At 43.6% G+C, this 19,736-nt stretch overlaps 1 long non-coding RNA gene and 1 pseudogene across 3 annotated transcripts in view; one reads left to right on the top strand and one right to left on the bottom strand.

Moving 5' to 3' along the window:
* Window positions 1–9,841, top strand: part of LOC144455031 (uncharacterized) — a 99,102-nt gene extending 89,261 nt beyond the window's left edge. For both annotated transcript variants that reach the window (XR_013483674.1, XR_013483672.1), the window contains exons 3-4: window positions 7,367–7,524; window positions 8,055–9,841. This is a non-coding gene — a long non-coding RNA (uncharacterized LOC144455031). The remainder of the gene's footprint in view (window positions 1–7,366; window positions 7,525–8,054) is intronic.
* An 85-nt stretch (window positions 9,842–9,926) lies between these two features.
* On the bottom strand, window positions 9,927–17,240 carry LOC110194723 (tubulin beta chain pseudogene; annotated as a pseudogene). The gene is made up of 2 exons (XR_013483671.1): window positions 16,963–17,240; window positions 9,927–16,877 (listed from the first exon to the last, which is right to left on the bottom strand). The product of XR_013483671.1 is annotated as a tubulin beta chain pseudogene (transcript).
* Window positions 17,241–19,736: the final 2,496 nt, after the last annotated feature.

Here is a 19,736-nt window from a genome sequence, read left to right as displayed (position 1 = left end):
CAACACTAAACAAGACATGACAAAGATTTTTCTGAAAAACAGACAGAACATTAAGGCAGAAATATAGACAAGATATAAAAAAGAAACCCCTTTTAGGGGAAGGTGGGCAGAAACCATTGCTTCAAACTACCATCAAAAGCAAAAGTTCATCTAATCAGAATAAGACTTTTCGATGACTAGTCTTAATTTCTTTAATTTGCAATAATGATAACAGCCAAATTAGCTAAAGTAAATGATCAGCTGAGTCACATACGGTTTTATGCCAAATGTCTCATAGCTCAATGGCATACTGTTTAGTCATTCCTGTAACTATCAGTCACTTGAGCAGAATGGAACACCTCTTTTTCTGAATACAGAGAATTATACCTATTTGCTCTCCCCCTCCCAACTTGGAAAGTCCCTAATCTTTGATCCATTTAGAAATCAAGTTACCTCATTTTCCTTTTAATTAATTGGCCTGATTTGATTAATTGGCCTTAATGGGTAAAAGTCTGTCTCCCCCTGTATTCAAATTCTTTGCCTCAGCTGAGGAGATCTGGTCTCATGTTGTTAGAAAATTAGCATGCATTGCTTAATGAATTGATATGCTCAGACAATTGAACCTTTGTTTCTTCAGTCATTTCATCTTTCACCCCCCACAGCACCCAGGGGTTTCAACTCTGCCCTCTCAGGATAAGTAGACTTTTCAGGCACCAGATTCCCTAGGCCTCTTCCAGTATAAGATTTTCATTTTCTTTTATGTAAGATCATTTGTCAGTGTAACCCCCTTTCCCCTCCAAAGTAAGGCCTCCTTCCTTTCCTCCCCTTTTCAGTCTTTTTGTCCTCCTACTCACCCGTCTTTTCCTCTAGGCTCTTCTCTTACTGGGACCACAGAGGTTACCTTCCCTTCATTTGTAGCCATTGATATGAATGCAGCACATCTCTTGCTCCTCGCTATCCCTCTGTTCCCCTTTCCCCTTTCTATGTATCCTTCCATGTTGCAATGTAGTCTCACAAAAGAAATATTTGCCTGTAGGCAAGATGTCACAAGATCTTTCCATAATATGCCATATCCTCCTCTTCACTGTTGCCTCTACCAGATTTCCTCATTCATCCCTGTCTTTTTTTGTACTTTTAGAAAGAGGTCTCTTACTGGTCTTTCTGTTGTTACTCTGTTGCTGTTGCCATTGACATTTATTCCCTCCTACTGCATTTCTGTTCCTTGGGGTGTTCAAGAAGCAAATAATCTATTCTGCTATCATTTTCTTTCTAGAAATATTTCAAATCTTTCTTTCTTGTTAACCTCAGATTTGCAGGATAGGTCATCCTGGCTGCATCCTGAGCTCCAGTGTTCATCGGGATACAATATTCATTCCTTCTACACTCAGAAATTCTGGGCCATTCTCTTCTATGATTTCCTTTAATGTGGTGTTAAGGTTGTTTGTCCTGTCATGTTCTTCCAGGAGACCTACAAACCTGAGGTTGTCTCTGGTCATCCTTTCTTTGAGATCCACATGTTTTGTATTATGAGCATATTTTTAGAAATTGTTTTTGGTTTTTGCTTCTCTTCTTCTTGGTTGTCTTTCATTTCTGTATATTTACCATCCCAATTTATTGTTCTCTCTTTTGTTTCTTTGGTGAGGTTTGCCATTCCAGGTTCCATTTTTTCATTGGCTCATTATTTTTACTGTGCAGAACATAATGTGTGCTTTCACTATTCTCATGTTCATCCACTCAGGAAGAGCATGTTGTGGTTCCATGTTTTCCTCAAATCCACAGGATCCTCTGTCTCATCAAACATTGCATCATTTTCCTTCATTTTACCTTATTTATTCACAGATGCCTGAACTCATTTACTAGATCTGTAAAAGAGTCATGCAGTGCTAAGAAGTATGCCTATTTTTGGATTCACATTTAGAAAATGCTGTAAGTCTCAGCAAGTAATTTTTCTTCAATTAGAAAGGGCCACATATAGAAACTGGATGGCAAAGAAATATAGACGCATACAGTGAACAAGCATTTCTATTCTCATTTGGCCTTATTCACTCTTCATTTTTTTAAACCTTGCATGGCTTTATAATAAATCACTTAATTAGTCTTTTTTGATGAAAGTAGAAAAAGTACAATGTAATTCCTTGTCATTTAATTTGGTATAAAATAGACCTAAGCTGACTCTCTCTTGACTTTGCGCTAATGAAGGTGACTTGAAGAATCATCAAATCAAGCACATAGTATAAAATAAGACCATATAGAAGGGAGTAAGAGACAAGGAGAAGTGGATGAAGGGAAAGATACTGTCATGGGACTGCAGGCTCATGCCCCCTGGATGTCAAGTCCTTGACAGATTTTACTAAGCTAGTCAAAGCCAGCAAGTTCCAGGACTTGATAGTTTGCTGAAGGGAATAAAGCTGTTTGAAACATTTAGTCAGTCTCCAATGTAATAGGTCCACTGTTAGAAAAATCTGAAACAAAAACAGGAGTGAGTGAAGAAAAGACTTTATTACACTTCTCACAAGAGAAGTGGGTACATTGCAATCTAGTAGCACGTGGGCACTGGTTCAGTGATAGAATCAACTTTTAAATAGTTAGTAAGAGCCATACTCCACCCACCAGGGCTAGGATTGGTCTAGTTCATCTGAGTTACACTCTTCCTGAACAGCCCATCCCATGTTCCTCCATGTTCTGTTAACTCCCACTTCATGCATCCCATGTTCAAAAATGGTGGCTATCTCTGCCTCTGGGGTGTGTCAGTTAATATTCAGTAAGCTTATTAAGCAAGCACAGTGGAGAAAAGCCTTTGCCCTTTCGATGTCCAGGGCTCTTTTTTAAGGAAGTAGTTGTTTGCAGAATGTTTGGGGCACTTTCTGATTGGTTGAGGGACTATCTACAAGATCTTGGAGGTCCTCAGAATCCCCTTGTTCTGCTGTGGAAGGCTAACTTCTAATCCTTTCACACATCCACCAATTCAAAAGTGACAGACATTGGATGTGTTTGTAAGATGAAATACTAGGTTAAGCTCTTGAGTAAATACTTTGGTCCACAATCTCACATATCAAAAATTCTTGCATACTGGAAGGCACTGACATGAAACAGAGCAGTAAGTTATAAACTGTGTCTTTTAATTTGGAAATGGGAAGAGAGTGACAGATCCAAATAACACCAGGTAGATATGTTTGCCAAAAGATTTGGTTATGGATAGGGATTTTTCCCTCTGATGAAGTCTAGAGGTTTAGGGGTGCTGGAACCCCAAAATCATGACACACGGGCCCTGTCTCAAAGAACTTAACCAAAATCTTTCAGCCAGAGAAAAAGTTTATTAGAGATAAATCATATAGGCCAGACTCTTAAGGAATCTCAACATTAGTAATGCCCCTAAGGACGAGAAGGCATGAGAAAGTCTCAGCCCTTAAATGGGGGCCAGGGTGGATCCTGTATACAATCAAGTAATTTTGGGTGACCAGAGGAGGGGCTGGGAAGAGGATCTGGGTGACTTAGGGAGAATTCCAATTGGAATGTCTAAGAGATTGAATAGACAAGGGGAATAGATAATGAAGCAGCACTGGGAATGTCAGGGAGGTTGAATAATAGATAATGAAATGAACTGGAAGGAAGAAGTTTGAAAGGCATCTGAATAAGATCAAAAGGTGGGACTAGGGCTTTCAAAGTGAGATAAGGAGAGTCAATAAGAAAAAGCCATTGAGTGGAATATAGCCTCAGGTAACCATTTGAGACCAGAGAGAGGTCAAAAAAAGTTTATGGGTTTTCTGGGGCCCAGAGACAAATGGGAGCTAAATGCTTTTTGGGGCAAGGGGCAAAGGTCTCAGCTTGGGCCCATACTCCATCACCTCTGCCATACATACTTTTTCACAGATAGATCAGTTACACAGCCAAATTTGACTTGAAAACTTTCGTTTATCAGGATCTGTAGTAGCAATTGTCCTCATTAGAGTTGAAAGACAAAAGAAATATGGGCTGAGAAGGCAAGGGGAAAAAAAAAGACACTGTCCAAAGGGCTGATTAAAAGGGATTTTTTTTTTTGCCATTTTCCAAAATCAGTTCTGCTTGCTTGCCTTCTCATATTTACTGCTGGGTTCCACTTGTAGTTTATCTGCAGGGGCAATGAATCATTCAGGGATTTAACTGAAGATAATACCTATGTACAAGCATGTGTATAGCTCCAAATAAAGGCTTGTTTTTCTTTTCCCATCATGACTGCTTGCTGGTTTTTTTCTCTATATGCATTCCTTGTGATTATGAGCCCAGATATAACATAAGCCCAACTTAGGCCAGGCAAGTGACCACAATATTCCTCATGATCAATGTGATCTTTAAAGAACTTTTCTCTCACTTTGAAAAAAGCCATTTCCCTGAGTAAGGAATCAGCTACTGCCAACTCTAGCTGCTCACCCTTTTCCTGCAATCCACTCTTGAGGTGTTTGCATCTCTTCATTAAATACTTTACATCACAGATGACAAGAAAAGAACCATCAGAGGATCTCAAAGACACCCAGATTTCCAGGTAAGTGAGAGTTGGTTAGGAATTTGATGAAATAACAATTAATAAGGACTGTGAAAGGAAAGCAGCCCGACTCCTTCACACAGCACTACTCCTAATGTCATGAGAAATTCTGCAAAATACGATCTCTCAATTCCTTCTTCCTCTTGTGTGGGACAGTGACCCTAACCCAAATTAAACTCAGAGACTTCTCAAGGTGTCAAGCAAAGGTTACCTTTATTACAATCTTGCAAGACGGCTGTCTGCTCCTCTGATGCACTCAAGAGACAGAGACCCCAGGAGAGACAGACCAGCAGGCAAAAGGAAACGGGATTATATACCCAAACAAATCCCCACCCACCACTATCCCTTATTCCCATTGATTGGGAGGTAACCTTACAATCTAGGCTTGAAAATTCAAAGACAAGGAAACAGGGCATAGCCAATCCAAGCACACACGTTCCCAATGCTGAAGTATCAGGAGGGGGTTTAGGGCCGAACTCCCAAGAGGTAGGCAATTCCCAGGAAACTGAAATCCACTGCTATCTTCCCTCCCCAACCCCCCCCCATCCCAGAGACAAGAAAAGAGGCGGGTTCAGGTTGGGGGCAGGGCTTATTCTTTCTGTTTCATGCTTAAAAACAGGGTCTGAGCAGGGGAGGATTTTGAAAGTAATAATCACAAATTATTGACCTTTGAGGAAGCTTCACTTCTGAGAGTTCATCTCTCACACTCGTCTTTTCAACTGGGGGGCCAGATGTTATTAGTAGCTCTCTAGAGTCCAGGGTGTACACATCCACCCTTGAATTACATTTGAAGTTAAAGTGCCATGTTGAGGTTCCTGGAGGCCACTCTCTTGCTCATTCAGAAATGTCAACACAGTGTACTAGGCTTCTTAGTAGTTTGTACCACTAATCGGCATTCCTTCTGAATTCAGCACCTGAAAACTTCCTGTTCACAGCAACATAATTATACTCCTGGATAACTGGGCTCATTTTCTTCTCCGCAGCAAGGTTACAGACTCCAGTTTCAGAAATCCTTTGGCTATGATATACAGTGGCTGCTGGCATAGTGGGCACAAGCAAGGGTTTAACTGCCACCAAGCATCAACCAATATGTACTGGATGAAAGATTCATTTCCTAAAATACACTGACTTCCTTATTTTTGTAATTAGGCCAGGGCTCCTACAGCACCTATGCCTCCTCATCACATTGACAGCCTTGGGGGGGGGGATGCGCTAAGAACATGCCCCCTGCTGGCTGCCTGGAGAAGGAAAGAAATTGAGCAGCCACCTGGTGCTGCCCCTTCCATTCTCTGCCCTTGCATTCCTCCTCACCTACACCCAGCAATGCCTCTGCATGATTCTCAGGACCCTGCCCCTCTCCCACATGCTCTCAGGTCCTTACCCCATTATGCTTTCCCTGATATGCTGCTCAGAAGGGGCAGTGAGTGGGCCCATTTGAGCCTCAGGGTAGGGACTTGGCTGGACACAGATTGCACAGGTAGACAATCTGTGTCTGAGGAAGGGATCAGTTGAGTTCAACTCCCCAAACTTGGTACTATGCACTCTCCCTCCCAGGCAACCCAGAACACCCAGCCAAGCACATTCCACGTACTGCCTATACCTGTCCTCTTCCTGATCCAGTGAAAGGATGGATGGGAATGTACTCTGAGAGTTATGTGCTCTGCATAGAGGCTTGATTAGGGTAATCATTATACTTTTTAGGGATTCTACATCACTGTGTGCTTACACAGGGCATCACTGTTTTTCTTACACCAATAAACCTGGCACAGGGGCTACACTGGGGCCCAGGGGCACATCCCACCACCACCTTCACATGTCCCCCTTATTGTGCAAAATCCCCACCTACAACTCACAAGATCCCAGGAACCAGCAGTGCTGCCTACAGGCACTCTGTCCAACATAAACTTAATCAAACTGTCAAGATTTGTGACAAAGCCACAGAGTCCTACTCACCTGCCCCATCTTTCCTTCTCTGGTCCCTAGGGATACATCTCTAAGACTGAAATGAGATCATTTAAGTTTTAAAGCATTTTGTAAACTTTAAAGCACTATATAAGGTCCTATACTATTTAGGGATAGGAGATGGGGGGGCACTGGGCAAAAAGTTGCAAAGAGTCCAAATCCAGGCCAGGTGTCAGGAGAAACTTTCTAGCAATGAGAGCTGCCCTAAAGTGAGAGGGACTCCCTCGAAGTGATGCTTGGACCCTTCTTGGTGTTCTTCAATCAGAGGCTGCATAACCACTTCTAAGGGATGTTATAGTGGGAATTCTTGTAGGAAGAGGATTGAACTCAATGGCCTCTCACATTGCGTGATTCTTTCATAAAGAGAGTTCTGGAACTGCCTCTGACATTTAGCACCTGTGTGTCCAAGGACAATTCACCTCCCTCTCTGAACCAGTTTCTCCTTCTACCCTGGGTGGTTGTCTATAAAAGTTAAAGTCAGAGATAGTATGGTCCACAGACCCTCTACTACTCTTATGCCCGCCACACGTGAAATGTTGATGCCAAGGGGCATTCTTGACACCACTCACACCATCCTCCCTCAGCCTTTCCTAGCCACCTTCCTATCTCCTAGACTAGTTTTCCCTTGATTCAAGGAACTTTCTTATAAAATCAACCCTAGCCACCATAAATTCTCAATTCCTTCTGAAGATATCACCTGCTTTGGTGATTTTGCCAGCACCTCCTGGTTTGATGATTGTACTTTCTTTGTCATACAGACATCATTATTCTTAACTTTGGCAGTTTTCCATCACTATACTTTTCTCCAGGCTCCATCAGAGGAAGAGATAATTTGCAAAAGAACAATAATTATGACTATTTACATATTTATATGTGTGAGTGTATACTTTGAATTTCTTTCCTCAGTACAGGCCCTGATGGAAAGTGGAGTAAGGATGACTGGAGAGTTCCCCTGAGGGTAAAGGGCCTCACTGGCTCATACCCTGGCAACTGCACTTCCTGGTTCGACAAACTTTCTAAAGAAAAGATCCACCCCCAGATACTGTCTGCTGGAAACTGGACAGGTAAGAAGGCCATTGTTCCAAACCTGTATATTCCATGTTGACTTCCCAAGGTGTCATAGATGGGGGGGGGGGAGAGGGAGAGGGAAAGAGAGATAGAGCAAGAATTTCTTGGGTGCTTACCATGTGCCAAGCACTGTGCTAAGCATAGGCGCTGTGATTATCCCAAGGGAGGGGTTAGGGGGTGGACAAGGCAGCAATTAAGGAGACAGAATGGGAGAATATGGGAGAGTGAATCCAGGCCATTGTGAGGTGAATCATGGCTTGGAACATGAGAGGCCATCATAGCCAACCTCAATTTTACAGATGAGGGAACAGAGGCACAGAGCAGTTAAATGACTTTCCCTGGGATCCATACCTAGCTGAGGCAGGGTTCCACTCAGGTGTCCTGACTCCACCTGCAGTGATGTATTCACTGCACAGCTGGGCTATCTCTTCATTCTCCATCACTTCCACGTCCAATAACTTAATAAATTCTGTCATATCATCCCCCTTATTATCTCTGCACGGTGTGTCCCCCTTTTCATTCCCAGTACCACCACTATTACTTCAAGCTGTTCTCCTCAACTGGAATATCATCATGTTGTCATCCTAAGTCTTCGATCACTGCAACCATCCAGTGCCTCCACCCCTACACTCCTGTTGAGCAAAGCTGGAGAAATGGAAAATGGAGAAATGGAAAAAATGGACATTCATTGAAATAGAGGGCCTACAAGCATTCCTGATGAAAAGACCACAGCTGAATAGAAACTTTGACTTCCTAATACAAGACTCAAGAGAAGCATAAAAAGGTAAACAGGAAAGGGAAATCATAAGGGACTTAATAAGATTAAACTGTTTACATTCCTACCTGGGAAGATAATATTTATAACTCATAAGAACTTTCTCATTACCAGGGAAGTTAGGAAGAGTACACATAGGCAGAGGGCACAGGTGTGAATTGAACATGAAGGAATAATATCTAAAAAAATAAGATTAAGTGGTGAGACAGGAATGTACTGGAAGAAAGATAAAGGGAGAGACAGAATGGGGTCAATTACCTCACATAAAAGAGGGAAGAAAAAGGTTTTACAGTGGAGGGGAAGAGGGAGAAGGGGAGGAGGAATGAATAAACCTTACTCTCATCAGAATTGGCTCAAAGAGGGAACAACATACACATTCAATTGAGTACAGAAATCTATCTCACCCCACAGGAAAGTGGGATGGAAGGGGGGTGTGATAGAAGGAAGGGCAGATTAGGGGAGGGGATACTCAGAAAGAAAATATTTTTGAGGAGGGACAGGGTGAAAAGGACAGAGAGAATAGAATTAATGGGGGGATAGGATAGAGAGAAATACAGTTACCAATAGTAACTATGAAAACATTTTGAAGTAGGGGCAGCTAGGTGGTGCGGTGGATAGAGCACCAGCTCTGGATTCAGGAGGATCTGAGTTCAAATCCGGCCTCAAACATATAACATTCACTAGCTGTGTGACTCTGGGCAAGTCACTTAACCCCAACTGCCTCACAAAAAAAAAATTTGAAGTACACTTCTCTGATAAAGGCCTCATTTCTCAAACATATAGAGAACTGAGTCAAATTTATAACAAGAGCCATTCCCCACCAGATAAATGATCAAAAGATATGATTAGTTTTCAGATGAAGGAATCAAAAGTATATATAGCCATATGAAAAAATAATTCATTACTGACTGGAGAATTGCAAATTAAAACAATTCTGAGCTACTACCTCATACCTATTAGATTGGCTAATAGGACAAAAAAGGAAAAGTACAGATGTTGGAGGAGATGTGGGAAAAATGAGACATTAATGCACTGTTGGTGGAGTTGTGAACAGATTCAGCTATTCTGTAGAGCAATTTGGAACTATGCCCAAAGGGCTATAAAACTTTGCATACCCTTTGAGCTAGCAATACCACTATTAGGTATATATTCCAAAAGAGATAAAAACCAAAAAGGAAAAGGACCTATATGTACCCAAAACATTTATAGCAGCTCTTTTCTGGGGGCAAAGAATTAGAAATTGAGGGGATGCTCATCAATTAGGGAATGCCTAAACAAGTTGTGGTATGTGATTAGGATGAAATACTATTGTATTATAAGAAATGATGAGCAGGATGCTCTCAGAAAAACCTGGAAAGACTTGCACGGACCAATGCAAAGTGAAATGTACTGTGTACAAAGTAACTGCAATACTGTAAGATGATCAGCTCTGAATCACTTAGGTATTCTCAATAATACAATGATCCAAGACAACTCTGAAGGACTTATGATGAAAACTGATGATGTCTGAATACAGATTGAAATGTTTTTTTACTTTATTTTTCTTGAGTTGTTTTTCCTTGTCTATGTTTTTTATTTTCACAATATGACTATTATGGATATGTTTTGCATGACTACACATGCATAACCCATATCAAATTGCTTCCCTTCTCAATGAGGGGGCGTGGAGAGGGTGGAAGGGAGAGAATTTGGAATTCAGAGTCTCAAAAAGGAATGTTAAAAATTGCTTTTACATGTAACTGGGGAAAAATAAAATACTAAAGAAAAAAGGATATTTTACTGTTTGGAATTTATTAAACTGTCAAAAGTAGCTAAACAAGTCTTAGGGATTGTATTACTTTTCAATATTAGATTATCAATAAAATATTTGATTAAAAAAGACCAAAGCTGAATAGAAAACTTGACTTTCAAATACAAAACTCAAGAGAAAGAAAAAGGTGAACAGGAAAGGGAAATCATAAGGGGCTCAATAAGGTTAAACTGTTTACTTTCCTGCATTGCAAGATGATACTTGTAATTCACAAGAAATTTCTCATCATTAGGGCAGTTAGAAGGAATATGAATAGACAGAAGACAAAGGTGTGAGTTGAATATGAAGGGATAAGATCTGAAAAAATAAAATTAAGGAGTGAGAAAGAGGAAGGCACTAGGAGAAAGGGAAAGGGAGAGGTAGAATGGGAGTAAATTATCTGACATAAAAGAGGCAAGAAAGAGTTTTTACAATGGAGGGAAGAAGGGGGGGGTGGCGGGGAACAGTTGTACCTTGCTCTCATCAGAAATGGCTCAAAGAGGGAATCACACACACGATGGATATAGAAATCTATCTTACCCTACAGGAAAGTAGGAGGGGAAGGGCAGAAGAGAAGGGGGGTGTGATAGAAGAAAGGGCAGACACTTTTGAGGAGGGATAGGGTGAAAGGAGACAGAGAATACAATAAACAAAGGGGGCAATAGGATGGAGAGAAATACAGTTAGCAATCATGACTGGTAAAAAAAATTCTTGAAGCCAAGTTCCTCTGATAAAGGCCTCATTTCTCAAATATATAGAGAACTGAGTCAAATTTATAGAAATAAGAGCAATTCCACCACATAAACCATCAAAAGATATGACCAGTTTTCAGATGAAGTAATCAAAGCTATCTATAGTCATATGAAAAAATGCCCTAAATCACTGTTGAATGGAGAAATGCAAATTAAAAACTGTGAGGTACGGTGGTACATGTGGTGAGGTATCACATGTATTAGATTGGCTAATAAGAGAGAAAAGGAAAATGACAAATGCTGGAGGGGATGCGGGAAAATTGAGACATTAAGACACTGTTGTGAAGGGATTCAACCATTCTGTAGAGCAATTTGGAACTATGCCCAAAGAGCTATAAAACCATGCATACCCTTTGACTTAGCAATACCACTACTAGATCTGAATCCCAAAAGAGATATTTTTTAAAAAAGGAAAAGGACCTATACTTACAAAAATATTTATAGCAGCTCTTTTCTTCTAGCAAAGAACTGGAAATTGAGGGGATGAGCATCAATTGGGGAATGGTTGAATAAGTTGTGGTATATAATTGTGATGGAATACTATTATGCTATAAGACATGATGATCAGAATGGTCTCCGAAAATCCTAGAAATACTTACATGACCTAATGGAAAGTGAAATGACTAGAACCAGGAGAACATGGTACCCAGTAACAGCAATATTATAAGATGATCAGCTGTGAATGACTTAGCTATTTTCAGTAATATAAAGATCCAAGACAAGTCTGAAGTACTTAGGATGGAAAATGCTATCCATCTCCAGAGAAAGAACTGATGGTGTCTGAATACAGATTGAAGCTTACTTTTTTTACTTTCTTTATTTTTCTTGTTTTCTTTTACAACATCACTAATAAAGAAATATGTTTTACATGACTGAACATGTATAATATATCAAATAGCTTGCCTGCTCAATGCAGGGGTGGGGGAGCTGAGAGGGAGGAAGGGAGAACATTTCAAACTCAAAATTTTTAAAATGAATGTTAAAAATAGTTTTTACATGTAATTGGGGAAAAATAAAATACTAAATAAATACTAAACAATAACAATAATATAAGTGCACCATTCCGCAGACCCTTCATGTAATGTGAATTTGCCCATGGCTGTGGAAAAGGGCAGGAAGGAGGCAGGAAGGGGACTTTACCTCCGTGGAGGAGGGGCCAAGACATGGTTCAAGGACACGTGGGGTCTGGGCAAAGAGAAGCAAGAGCAGGAGGAGGAACACATGGCTGGTGGGGCCAGCCACATGAGGGCCTGTCTGGAACTGAAAGGCAGACATATGAGGGCCACACACAGAAATATTCAGAAAAGGACAGGCCACACGTGGTGGAGACCAGGGACAGACACGTGGCACCCCAACATGGAGGATGGACAAAATAACAAAATGCAGGGAACCAAAATCCTCAGTGGGTGGGCAGACTGCAACCAAGGTCTACTTTCTCATTACTAGAGGTCTCAAGCCAAGCCCTGATTCAGCAATGGTGGTGGCTATCTCTCTGCAGGTCTGTTCCTCTGCTTTCACTTGGAGCATGCTTTTTTTAGCTTTTTCTTTGGGGCAGAGGGTTAGTGGTGGTAGGAGGCCATAGAGTGCCAACATGAGGGGCAGGAGCAGAAAGAGATCCCAGTACAGAATGGCAAAGTTTACATAGGTGTTTTCTTAGAATGCAGATTTCTTATTGAATTCCTTACTTAAAGTCCAATTTGCACAATGTGAATTTACATAAAGCACCATCTGTCTGTACTCCTTTCTATTTCCAATCAGTTTTCTCCAGAGGTCTTTCATATCTAAGTTTTCTAAAATTCTATTACTCTTCTTAACTTCTTTCTTACTCATTTTATGGTTAGGTTTATCTAGCTCTCAGAGCGAAAAGTTGTAGTAACCCACTACTATAGTTTTCCTGTCTATTTCTTCCTGTAACTCGTTTAATTTTTCCTTTAAGAATTTGAATCCTATGCCATTTCCCAAATATGTTTACTATTGATATTACTTCGTTGTCTGTCGTTCCTTTGAACAAGAGGTCGTTTCCCTGCTCTGGAACTGGCTCTGACCTAGCTTCTCTCACCGCAAAAACAGACTTTTCCTACTGACCTTCTAAGTTGTCTTTGGCGTTCGTGGATTGAGGAGTCTGGAAGCCACCACAGCTGCCCGTGATTCAGTCCTCTGAGGCCCACTCCAGGTTCGGAGTGGCCTGTGCGCCCACGCCACACTGCGCTCCTCTCCCCGCCCAGCGCGATATGCCTTTCTGATCAACCATCCAGGCTGTCTTGGGCTGGAAATTTGTTTTACTCTGTCTTTTTGTGGATTCTGCTGCTTTAGAATTTGTTTAGAGCCATTTTTTAATGGGTATTTGGAGGGGTTTGGGGGACAGCTCAAGCAAGTCAATGCTTTCACTGCCGCCATCTTGGCTCTGACCCCCAACAAGCATTTCTTAAGTACCTCCTGCATAACAAGAACAATGCTAGGTTCTGGAGATACAGACACTATTCAGGACACAGTCCTGATGAGGAATGCCCTTGACAACAACTTGTATCTAGATAATGACCTTGACAACACCTTGTATCCAGAGCCCCTGAACTAACCAATCACGCTCCAGCCCCTCACTGATAACTGTGTTCACAAAACCATGCAGTACCTACCATTGCTTACCCTATAGTAACCTTAGAGCTAACTAACATGCTAACTTTTCCATCAGCCAATCCTAGGCACCCTTATCCTATAAAAGAACCACTTTCACCTTGCTCCTTCCTTCCTTAAGGGGAAAAGCCTGTTGGGTGAGTTAAGGCCAAATAAATGCCCTTGCCTGATTTGGAGACAGCCTGAGTGAATTCTTTTGAGACGACACCACAAAACACGTCTTGCCTCCCCAAAGTCCCTAACCACTAGAAGCTTATGTTCTAATGAGACAGAATGTGGGAGGCCAAGTCCTTATGGAAACTCTCTAAGTCCTTATAGACTTTAGGGATCAGTACATATAGAGGCTTGCCTCAGGATAAACGCTCCCGTGACTCTTGCCCTAGCTCCCTTTGTTATGGTTTGTTGATTCTAAGTTCTTACTCATGCCCAGCCTTGAGACCAAGTGGCTGACTCAGGCAGACAATACTAAGAACTGGGCAGGAAAACAATAGATATGAAATTTGGCATTAAAACTACTTTCTCATGAGATAATGAGGATCTTTAGCTGCTTAGATTGTTTATGTTATCAATTAGCCCTTGTAGATCATTTCTCATGGTACAAAGCTATTTTCTATATAATCTTGTAACCTCTGAAAATAAACCAGTCTTATGAGCATCAGTCTCAGAGTCGCCTAGCCCGACTTTTCTTTCTCCAGTTCCCCTTCCCCTTTTTCTTTCACCGCTCTGTCGTACATTCACGCTGGCTGCTGGCAACAGAAAATACATAAAAATATATAGAGAATCAATGCAAATAAAGGCAAAGCACCAGGTAGTGTGGGATCGAGGCCACTAGCACCTGGAATCAAGAAAGGCTTCATGGAATAGGCAAAGCTTGAACTGCATCTGGATGGAAGAGAGGGATTCTCTGAGGCCTAAGGATGGAGGGCCAGCTTCAGAGTCAGAAGGGCTCAGAGTTCAAATCCTGCTGTAGACCCATGTTAGCAGCATGACCACAGTCAAGTCATCTAACCTCTTAGTGACCCAGACTCTGTAAGATCAGAGACACATTCACATGGGTTGCAGTCTTACTGAGGAGGCAAAAAGATGAAAGAGGGGTTGACTAGGTATACTCTGACTTGCTCTTGCCTGAGGTCACATAACTAATAAATGCCTGAGACTGGATTTGAACTCAGATCTTCCTAACTCTAGGCCCAGTGCTCTAACCACTGAAACACCTAGATGGAGGGGTTCAGAGATCCCAGAAGGCTGTTGCCAAGCCACTGTCCAGGAGGCTGCCTTGAGACCAGGGAAGGAAAAGAAAAGAGCTCCTTCTCAGTGCATGGAAGTTCTGCAAGTGCTCAGTTCCTTTTAATTCACCACCCACCCTGAGGAAAAACTCTTCAGCAGCAACGGTGAGATATCGCCCAATGCAAGGGTCACGTGTTGCCATCATGTTCTTGGCATCAAAGACCTGCTGGGTGAGCTCAGGCACAATTAGGGCACAGAAGTGTTAGGGCTGGTAAGGGGGGCAAAGCCAGGCATGAAGAAGTGGAGTTGAGGGAAAGGGACCATGTTTACAGCCAATTTTCAGAGGTCAGCATTAAGCTGGCCAGGAAAGCAAAGGCAGATGGTGACACCACTCATGGTAGCAGAGACTAGATGGTTAAGGTCACTATAGGTTGGCATGGTCAGCTTTACGGTTCAGAAGCAGATATCATAGAGTGCTTCATTATCAATGCAGTAGGTTTCATCTGTGTCTTCTACTAACTGGTGGACAGAGAGTGTGGCATTGTAGGGCTCAACCATGGTATCTGAGACCTTGGGTGATGGAACCACACTAAAGGTATTCATGATTTGGTCAGGATACTCTTTTCAGATCTTGCTGAGGAGCAGGGTGCCCATCCCTGATCCTGTGCCTCCACCAAGTGAGTGGGTCAGCTGGAAGCCTTGCAGGCAAACACAGCCCTCTGCTTCTTTGTGCACCACATCCAAGACTGAATATACCAGCTCTGTCCCCTTGGTTATAGTGGCCTTTGGCCCAATTGGTGCCTGCCCTGGACTGGCCAAAAACAAAGTTGTCTGGCCTGAATATCTGGCCAAAAGGTCCAGAATGAACAGAGTCCATGGTTCCAGGCTCAAGATCAACCAATATGGCCTGAGGAACATATTTGCCACCAGTGGCCTCATTGTAGTAGACAGAGATCCGGTCCAACTGCAGGTCCCCATCCCCATGGTAGGTGCCAGTGGGGTCGATGCCATGTTCATCCCTGGTCACCTCACAGAACTTTGAACCAATCTGATTGCCACATTGGCCAGCCTGGATATGTACGATTTCCCTCATGGTTAGAATTTACTTTTGCTTGTCTCAAGTTATGTACAGTGAGGAGAGAATGATATATAATTATATATATTTTCTCCTTTCCTCTGAAGGAGCTCTTTATCAATAGATTTCCCGGGAGGTTGAAGCTGTTAGTTCAGAACACAGCTACACAAACGTTCTGAGAGTGAACCTTACTCTCATGCATGTTGGCTCAAAGAGAGAATGATATACACAGTCAGTTGAAGGTAGAAATCTATCTTACCCTAAAGGGAACTAGGAAGGGAGGAGATTAACTTACATAAAGTAGGGAAGATCAGGGGAAGTGGTGGATAGAAACAAAACACTGGTGAGGAGGGAAATGGTGAAAGGAGAGAGAGGACAAACAGGAGGAAAAATAGGATAGAAGGAAATACACAGGTAGTAATCACAACTCTGAATACGAATGGGATGAACTGGCCCATAAAACGGAAGTGAATAGCAGAGTAGATCAAAAAACAGAATCCTACAATATGTTGCAATTCAATATGAATTATATTGAAATATGAATGAAACAGTAGCAGAGTGGGAGGAGGCCCCGGACCCAGCAGAGAAGGGCTGAGCCTGGTGAAGGGCCCACTGGCGGGCCTGTGGCTGAGTCCTCGCTTCTGAGTCACAGATCCAGGCAACACTGAGGACGGAACCCGGGCCAGAGGGGGTGAGGAGGAGGTGGCAGTGACCCTGGGCTGTGCGCTGAGCAGGGAGCACGGGGAGAAGCAGGCAGCAGCTGAGACCCCGGCAGCAGCGGGGGGTGGGGGGGTGTCTCAGTTCCGGCCTCCAGCCCGGTCTGAAGCCTGCTGAGGAACAACCCCGGCAGGAACCCCCGTCCGAAGGGAGTCTACACTTCCGTCCTGAACCGGCAGAGTTCTCCGGCAGGCTGACGGTGGCTGAGTCCAGCAGCAGTGTCCTGGAAATCCATACAGGGAGAGCCCCCTGGTGCTGCCTGGACAGGAGCCCAGATGAGGAGACTGCAGAGCTCGGAACAGGTCAGAAGTCAGAGTTTGTCTTTGACCAGATCACTGCGGGAGCACTGAAACCTTGCAGGTCCTCACCCGGAGGACATGCACCTGAGAGCCCACAAAACGCAACACTGACTGCCCCGGAACTTAAACCACAGGCAGCCCGACCCCCCCCTTCCCACACTGCACCTACCGAGGTCACCAGGGTCTGTTTCCGGGGCTTCTTGCGTTACTGGGCCTGTCTTCCGCCCCTTCCTCACCCAAGCCCGCCTGAGAGAAACCGGGGCATCTGCCCTGGCTAGGCCGTGCCTGAGGGCTGAGGGAAACAGGGCCTTGGCCCTCTCTGGCCCAGCCAGGGATCACAAAGGGGAGCCCCCGTCCCAGCCTGAGGCCACAGGGCCCTCCCTCTTCAGCATCCTGAGGTTAGCCCTGCCCTCTGCATGGTTACTGTTTCTGTTCCGTTGGCTGAGGTAAGCCCCGCCTCCGGATGTGACATCACAGCAGGGTTAGTGGAATCCCCTCTCTGTTAAGTAGGGCCCAGTTCAGTTGAGGGGGGCGGGGTAACGCTGCTGCTGGAGGTCGTCACACTGCCCCTCCCCCTCTACCCCACCTTTTTCCTGGGCCCCTCAGACTCTTCCCCCTCATCCGTAGGTCGGCCTCCCTGAACAGGCCTGGGTATGGGTGGGGTGGGGGCCTGCCGAGAGCTCTTGTGGGGTTCCCCCTCCCCTTCCCCCTTCTCCGGTGTCCGGGGCTGAGTCCAGAATGGGGGGGGCCTAGTGGTGCTCTTGGTCCCTCTGGTCCTAGGGGAAAAGAGCGCATTGGGGAGCGGAGCCCCCCCATCCCCTTTTCCCGACTTTTCCTGTCATTGTGCGGCTGTTTTTATTTCTGCCTCCAAGGACGCCCCGCTTCCTCAGACGTCGTCGGGCAGACCCCGTCTCAGCCCCCCTATTCTCCTTATTTTCCCCTTCCCCCACCCCATCTCCCCTGAGCCTCCGACCCCCCAACCCCACGAGAGAAACGAATCCCTGTTACAGAAGGAGGCATCCTCAGCTTCCCCCCTTGGCCGAGTCCGAAAACGCCCTGTCTCCTTCCCCTCCTGAGCCCATCACCTTGGGGTCCCAGGTGGGGAGCATGTCCTTCATGGGCCCCTGCAGGGACCGTCCTGAAGTCTGTCAGCGGGGCACGCACCCTCCCTTTTAGGGGTCCCTGCCTCTCCCTGGGGGTCCCCTCCCGCAGGAACCTGGGTGTAGGAAGAATGTGTCTTTGTGGGGGCCAGGTTTGTAACCCCCATCTTAGACCACCGAAAAGGGACAAAGGGCAGTTCCCACCTAGGACTGTCACCCATGTAACTGGCTCTTGCAGACCGATTTTTTAAAGCTTTTAGGAAACTCAATTTAATTAAAATGTATTTAATTTAATTTAATAGTCTAACCAGTACAATAACATAACCATCACAATAAGTACTCAGGGTCCAGAAAGACAAATTCTTCTGTTGACTAAGTCCAGATGTGTATTTCTTTCTGGATTTTAATCTATAACCTCTATCACAAAAGCCATGGGTGGCTGGAGTGATTCATCTTCAATCCTCTGAACTCTAGATTTATCATTGCATTAATTAGAATTCCAATAGCTTTCAAAATCTTTTTTCCCTTTAATGTTGTTGTGTAAATTGTTTTAGTTCTGCTTACTTCACTCAACACAATATTTTCCCATTTGCCTCTGGAACTGTTCATTTTATCATGGCTTATGGCAAAAATAATATTCCATGACATTCTTTTGCAACAGTTTCTTTACACCTTTCCTATTAGGTGGCCACCTCTTTAATTTCTAGTTTGGGTCTACTCTGAGTAGAGGTGCTCTAAATAATTTGTATATGTGATGACTCCTTTTGCAATAGGACTAGTATTGGTATTGTTGGTTCAAAATATACTCATATTTTAGTGTTTTGGGGGCATACTTCTAACTTGCTTTGCAGACTTGCAAGAATAATTCACATCTCCATTAATGATGCATTTATATGCCTGTTTTCCCATAACTCCTCAGACCCTTTATTCTTTGTTTATGTTTACTCCCTCATTTGGTCTTTCTTATCTCATTTCTATTGCTAGCATTTCTAGGACTCTACTGAACAGGACAGATGTTTCTGGTGTATAAATCCACATCTAGACATCCCTCTTTTTTTTCCACTAAAACATGAGAAAATGAGAGTCGCACCTTCTTTATGACAGACCTCATAAATACAGGGGTGCCAGCAGCAACTAAGGTGGCCTAAACCCTCACATTCTCTTTATTACAATGGGGAATATTAATATGGGGAAGTATTTTCTCTCCCCAGAATCATTCATTTTTTACCAAGCACCTGACATGCAACCAGGAGAACCCACAGGGAGCAGGGAGCTAGTTAGAAAATTACTCTGTCCTTGTTCATCCACCCTCAGAGGTGATTGGACCCATATGGAGGAAGGATACTGGGAGTAAATCCTGTGTTCCTGAGAAGATAGTGGCTCAGGAGACAGACAATATACTCTGGCTAATGAAACAAAGAGGAGAGATATTCAGATTAGTGGGACAGAAGGCCACTGGACCCTGACCATCAGAGACTGATAAGGAATTTGGGCAGGGGAGAAGGAGATTATCACGAATTATCCAGTTCCTTAGCTGATCAATTAAATTGATTGATTAATAGTGCCTGCCTCCTCTTTCTCTTGGTGGTTTCCTTGATTTACCTGATTTGTGACCTGTCCCATTGTTGTTGTTTTTTTGACTCTATTTCACTCAGTTCACTCTAGAAAAACCTCATTTGTTGAACCTTTACTGCCTGTCCAGCACAGAGCTAGGCTCTGTGGAGAGGGGAAGGTAGAGAATGAGACAGAGGAAGGGTGAGGATTAAGGGAGCAGCACTCCCTGGAAAGTGTTGTGTCAGCTTGGCTCCCATAAGTAGATGGGCCTGCTCTTTTGTCCTCCTTC

This window comes from Phascolarctos cinereus, unplaced genomic scaffold (genome assembly GCF_003287225.1).
Source record: "Phascolarctos cinereus isolate Bilbo 61053 unplaced genomic scaffold, phaCin_HiC Scaffold_8;HRSCAF=390, whole genome shotgun sequence".
Taxonomy (NCBI): Eukaryota; Metazoa; Chordata; class Mammalia; order Diprotodontia; family Phascolarctidae; genus Phascolarctos; species Phascolarctos cinereus.
The sequence above is the reverse complement of the archived record's forward strand: the minus strand, read 5'-3'. Positions and strand labels throughout refer to the sequence as shown.